The sequence below is a fragment of the Coregonus lavaretus genome, assembly GCF_964263955.1.
Source record: "Coregonus lavaretus genome assembly, chromosome: 19".
NCBI classification, from domain to species: Eukaryota; Metazoa; Chordata; class Actinopteri; order Salmoniformes; family Salmonidae; genus Coregonus; species Coregonus lavaretus.
In genome coordinates this window covers 33,712,050-33,718,966 of record NC_140006.1, presented here as the reverse complement: position 1 = coordinate 33,718,966, position 6,917 = coordinate 33,712,050, and positions in this window count along the sequence as shown.

Sequence of the window (6,917 nt, the reverse complement as noted above, 5' to 3'; positions counted from 1 at the left end):
TTGTGGACAACGACTCCCATTGTTAGGGCGGAGAGACATGTATCTTGTCAGTATATCCATAATCTTTGTCAAAGCTCGAGCTCTGGAACTATACAAGGAATTATGGGATTTAGGGATGTTTGTCATTCACAAATGCCTGCAGACTACATTTTAAAACATTATTTAGATAGTTTCTCTTGTAGAATGTCAAAACAAAAATGTCCACACATAAAAAAAAATGACCGACTACATAATCACATGGTACATAACAATTCACATTTTCTGAAGCATAGGCCTAATGTGAGATTAATGAGGGTTGACAAGACATTCAATGAATTAGCATTGATTAATGAATGAAGTTAATATAATATTTGTATATATTGTAGCGACCCGCACAGACAACTATGTGTTATGCTGTTCGTTGGTTGTGTTGTACTTACCAGTACCCAGTGTTGGCGGGGTCTGACATGCTAGTCAACCTGCTATCTGCCAACCACAGGAATGCATGGAATGTTCTGGTGCCGGGCATCCTGGATGGCAGTGGAGTGGAGCATCGCAAGTTTAAGACCATGCTTAGCCATTGTTCTCTCTCTTTCATCTGGTCTTAACAAGAGGTGGTCACGGTTGTTTTATACGGGTATCCTTGATTTATTTGGCGTGGGCTACGGCCTAACAGTAGCATGTGTTGGGTTTGGTTAATAAACCGGGAATTCGTAAACTCAAACCTTGGTCTGGACAATTGCTAATTTATGATCTAGCCAGGTCATTACATTGGTGTCAGAAGTAAAAATGTGGATAAAAGTTAGCCAGCTAGCTAGCTGACTACCTTGGCTAGCTAATGTGTACGTGGAGAAGAACGGGGGTTGAAAATGCTTTGAGGGAATCCGAAAGTAAAGGTGGAGGTAGCGGACGATTATGGCCAAGGAGGTGCGTCTGCATGGACGTCGGCGGATCTGGCCGAGGAGATCGCCAAGGCATCGGAGCACAGAGGCCGCTTGAGGGAGACCGCTAGAATGATGGCGGCTGAAGCGGGCATGAGTTGTTCATTGTCTGTGCTTCTCACGGATTCTGGGGGCGGACCTGAAGGGGTCACGTCGACGCTACGTGACGAGGAGGCTGGGGCTCAGGATGTAAACAAACATGGCGTTGCCCAGTCCCCGATTGCATCCGCATCTGTTAAGATCCCGAAGTACTCCGGTAAGGCGGATTGGGAAGCTTTTCATGCTCAGTTTGAACTGTTAGCTCATTTTGGAGGGTGGTCGAATGAAGATAGGGCACTGCAGTTGGTTTTGTGCCTCACGGGTGATGCTCTGTCCTGTTTGATATTGATTAGCCCAGAGGACAGACGTGATTATGGGGCTTTAGTTGGAGCACTGAGGAGGCACTTTGGACAGTGTTTACAGCCCGGGCTGCTGCGCTCCGAACTGAGTAATAGACGCAGGCAGCATGGAGAGCCACTACGGGTGCTAGCTAATGGCATTGAGAGCCTCTCTCGGCGGGCATATGCTCACATGCCCCCCTCCGTGCAGAGCGAGCTAGCATGGGATCAGTTCATACAGGCGATCTCTCCTAAGGAGCTGCGCATACAGACCCAGCTGGCTCATCCTGAGTCATTGCAGGTAGCCTTGGAGATGGCTTTGGAGAGGGAGCTCGTGTGGGCTGGGGCTTCAGCTGGGGCTTCAGTGGGGGTGCAGGGAGACACACCCACTGTGCAGGCTGTGGGGTAGACCATCCCAGAGCCGGAAAAGCCTGCATGGGTGGCTGAAATTACTGAACTCATTCGTGCTGTGTCGCTACAGGTGGCACGCAACACACACCCTGGTCCCATGGTCTGCTGGGGGTATGGCCAGCCAGGCCATCTGCGCCGGCATTGCCCCATGTCCCTCAGAGCTCAGGGAAACGGCTCGGGGTCCGCATAGATGGGGCAGTGCGGACCCCTGGCTCTCTTTCCCAACCACCACCATCGCCAGGAGGAGCCCACCAGCACGGATGGGGGAGCAAGGCTCCACGCCCCCCAGAAGCAGACGTTGCAAGCGGGTGGAGTCTGTTGTTGTTGTGGTGGGTCAGACCTGTGTTGGGGACCCTTTGTCATGTCCGTGTCACTGTGGAGGGGGTGCCCTGCTCTGCGCTGGTGGACACTGGGTCCACAGTAACCCTAGTGAGGCTGGATATTGTGCCAGTTTGGACTCAGTTTGAGCCCACAACTGTGCAGCTCCGCACAGTCACAGGTGAGCTGGCACCCTTGAAAGGGAAGGGAATAATGACTCTGACAGTAGGGGGCAGGACTGTGCGTCATCCTGTGTGGGTGGCGGCTGTGCAGGACCCTTGTATCCTGGGGTTAGACTTTCTTAGGAGCACAGGCTGCCAGTTAGACCTAAATGGGGGCCCACTTCAGCTTCCAGGGAGGGCCAGCAGTCACTATGCCCCCCCCCCCCCCCCCCCCTAATGTCTCATTCAACAACCCCCTTACTCCAACAATTAAAGCAGCAGAGACTCATGTCCGTCCCCCCTCCCCCACATCTGTGTGTGACTTTTCCCCAGCCCCTCTGTCACCTACGGCTGTGTGTTACGTTCCCCCAGCTACCTCTATAACACATCACTCCGTGAGCCCGGGCCACGCCCCCCCCCCTCCCCAGCCCAGCTACCCCAGATGGGAGAGGAGAGGACGCTGTCTGCAGTGAGGGAGATATAGGAGAGGAACTGTGTTGGTCTTGACCCAGAGCAGCAGGAACGGTTGTGGCAGTTGCTGTTTGAATTCAGAGACAGCTTTGCGCTGAGTGAGGAAGAGGTGGGTCAGACTCATCTGGTGCAGCATGAGATCGACACAGGTGATGCTCGGCCCATCAAGATGCATCCCCTCCGTATCCCGCTGGCACACCAGGAGGCGGCAGACAAGGCAGCGGGCAGACTTCATCGAGCCCTCAGACAGCCCCTGGGCGGCACCAGTTGTCATGGTTCCTAAGAAGAGGGGCAAGCTGAGGTTCTGTGCGGACTACAGGCGACTGAATAAGGTAACCCAGAAGGACTCATACCCCATACCACGCATCGATGAGTCGCTGGACCTGGTTAGGGGGTCCTCCTGGTTCTCCTCACTAGACCTCCGTAGTGGCTACTGGCAGGTGCCCCTCTCCCCAGAGGCCAGAGCCAAAACTGCGTCCTCCACTAACAGAGGACACTGGCAGTTCAAGGTCCTGTGTTTCGGCCTGTGCAATGCTCCAGCTACTTTTGAGCATTTGATGGACAAGGGGCTGGATGGAATTCCCCGACAGGAGTGTCTGGTGTACCTCGATGACATCCTGGCCCATGGCAGCTCCTTCCAGTCAGTCCTGGGGGCGCTACGGCATGTGCTGTAGAGGGTGGCTGCCGCAGGCCTGAAGCTCCACCCTGAGAGGTGCCACTTCATGAGAAGAGAGGTGTCCTTCTTGGGCCACCAAGTGGGGAAGGAGGGTATCAGCACCATGGAGGACAAAGTGGGGGCTGTCCGAGACTGGCCCACCCCCACCGACCAGCATCAGCTGAAAAGCTTCCTGGGCCTGGCCTCGTACTGCAGGAGGTTTGGACGGGGCTTCTCAAGCATCGCTGCTCCCCTGAACCGCCTGCTGTCGAAGGACAAGGCCTTCACTTGGACAGTGGAGTACGAGGAGGCCTTCAACACCCTCAAACGTGCACTGATCGAGGCTAAAGCAACACTCGAGTTATTTAAGGGGAAACATTTAAATGTCTTGGAATGGCCTAGTCAAAGCCCAGACCTCAATCCAATTGAGAATCTGTGGTATGACTTAAAGATTGCTGTACACCAGTGGAACCCATCCAACTTGAAGGAGCTGGAGCAGTTTTACCTTGAAGAATGGGCAAAAATCCCAGTGGCTAGATGTGCCAAGCTTATAGAGACATACATTTACATTTACATTTTAGTAATTTAGCAGACGCTCTTATCCAGAGCGACTTACAGTTAGTGAGTGCATACATTTTTCATACCCCAAGAAACTTGCAGCTGTAATTGCTGCAAAAGGTGGCTCTACAAAGGATTGACTTTGGTGGGGGAGGGGGGGGGGGGGTGAATAGTTATGTACGCTTTGTTTCACGAAAAAAGTATTTTGCATCTTCAAAGTGGTAGGCGTGTTGTGTAAATCAAATGATACAAACCCCCAAAAAATCTATTTTAATTCCTTCCAGGTTGTGAGGCAACAAAATAGGAAAAATGCCAAGGGGGGCAGGGACGGCCTGTTCAATAGGGCGATATGGGCGACGCACTGCCAAACGGGAAAAGGAAGGGATTTTTTTTCTAATCAATTATATCACGGCAACAGTAGTTATCAGTGTTGTAATCTATACGTCTGATCTGCCACAGTGCCACACTGCCACTAAATGTCGAATCAGGCTAAAGTCGTGCTTCAAATGGCTCCACCCCCTTTTGGGGCGATTTCAGTCAGATTGAAAATCGCCCAGAACTTCTGTCATAGACTCCCATGTAAAATCTATTTTTTTCAAATTTCAGAGCCTTCAATACAATCTCAATGGGTGTCTGTGGGCTTGCACTTACGCGCTTTCGTCATACGTTACGTAACCATGAACGTAACTGAGAAAAGAGTGGATTGTTTGAAAGAAATTCCTTTTTGTCGGCGAACAAATGAAGATAAATTGGCAACGAAACAATTAGGACCTCCCAGACCAAATTTAATAATTCAACAGGTTTCTACTAAAGGCGGAAAGTCCTACACCCGAGGATTTTCCAAAAATTGGTACGAACGAAAAAAGACATTGCCACTCACTCAACTGGATGACGAGGGATACAGGCTAGCTGTCCGCCGCCACAACGATGAGGTTAGTGTTGATAATCACAAGTTTACTGGATGTGGATATGGTGTAATAAAGGCAGTTTATTCAGAGGTAAATATATCTGGAATCGCGTTCACGGACCCGTTCGTCAAACTCTTAGGGAGCTATAAATTAAGCCCCATTACTTACCATATCAGATAAGAGAAATTGCTGCAGCTACATATATTTTACATCCTGGCCCTACATAGTTCACTATTTGCATCACTTACCAAAATATTACATGTGGTCATATATGCTTGGAAAGTGGAGATGCCATAGAACGTCAAAAAAGTAAACATTGCTGGAGACACATTGTCGTTTTGGAGAAGACATCGCGTTTGCTAGCGAAGAGATTTGTTGTGGCAAATGAACTTGGGCTGGGAATTGCCAGGAACCTCACGATAAGATATATGCATCAGCATTGCGAGTCTCATGATTCTATACGTATTGCGATTCGATACTGTGATTTTATTGCGCACCATATGTCTGTTGCAGAGGGATCAGAAAGCCATGAGAACGAGTTTTGATCAGTCATGGAAATAAAAGTGCTGAAAACAAATTGGCTCCCAATGTGAAAAGATTGAGAACAAGCTATGAAGGAACAATAATGGTGTTTTGGTGCAGGTACAGCCAACTAGCGCTAAAATATTGCGATATTGTCAATACAGTATATCGTAAAGTATCACTATGTAACTCGATTTCTTTCACCCCAATCCCTCAAATTAACGGTAAATAACTGAATTGTTTGCCCCACATTTAGCTAAGATGATTAGCTAGCCAGATAAAATGTTTTAGTTAGTTAGCAGTCGCATCTACAATAGTTTACTGTCAATAACATGTCTCCAAAAATGACGTGGTGTCTCCAATTGTGTTGACATTTTACAATTGCAATGCGCATCCATGAGTATCCACTTTCTGTAGCTCAGCTGGTAGAGCATGGTGCTTGTAACGCCAAGGTAGTGGGTTCGATCCCCGGGACCACCCATACACAAAAATGTATGCACGCATGACTGTAAGTCGCTTTGGATAAAAGCGTCTGCTAAATGGCATATTATTATTATTATTATTATTATTATCTGAAGAGAGCCCCGAAACATTGTGTGCAGACATTTTATGCAATAAATGAAGTAGGTTCAATCTAGTAGTTCTGATCTTCTGATTGGTCCTGATGAGTTGGGCGAGGTCCCCTGCAGGCTACTGTCACTGTTGCATTGGCTCTGAGTCGGGTTCTCTGTCTTCAAATGTTCAGCCTAAGAGAGGGGATTTTTGTGTGTGTGTGTGTGTTTAACAGTGATGATGTGTGTGTGTGTGTGTGTTTAACAGTGATGATGTGTGTGTGTGTGTGTGTGTGTGTTTGTGTGTGTGTGTGTCCTCAGAGCAAGAACTCGTGAGTTGGAAGAACTGAGAGGCCTATGGCGTGGGTGTTGTCCTTGGCCACCTGCTGACAAGGCTGACAAGATAGGACCCTTTTGTCCATTGTTATTGGATAGGAACAGAACTTATAACCAGCTCCTGACCTAAATAGATCTTAGCACAACATTTTACTCAACATATCATATTCCATATTCACTATAACAAATATATTTACTACGACATTAGCAAGAACCGCCACATCCTCAGCCGGCTAATCCAGTGTGTGAAGTTTTGCGGAGTGTTTGAGTTAGCTTTGCGAGGCAAAGATGAAACTGAGGGCTCCACCAACCCTGGTAAGCCAACACTTTTGAGATCAGTCAATAAATGCTTCTGGTATTGACTTATATGCTGCCCCTGTCTTCATGTTGTTGCTGGACATATCTTTTTTTAAATGTGTGTAGGTCACCTAAATCATCAGAAAAATTGCCCCTCCTGAGAATTTTTTCAGGAGCCGCCACTGAAGGGGGGTGAATACTTTCGCAAGCCACTGTATGTGTGTGTGTGTGTGTGTGTGTGTGTTCAGATCTCAACTTAATTGAACACGTATGGGGGTTTCTGGAGTGGCGCCTGAGAAAGCATTTTTCACGACCATCAACATAACGGCAAATGCTGGAATTTATGATGGAAGAATGGTTTCAGACACTTGTCGAATATATACCAAGGGGCATTGAAGCTGTTCTGGTGGCTCGTGGTGGGCCAACGTCGTA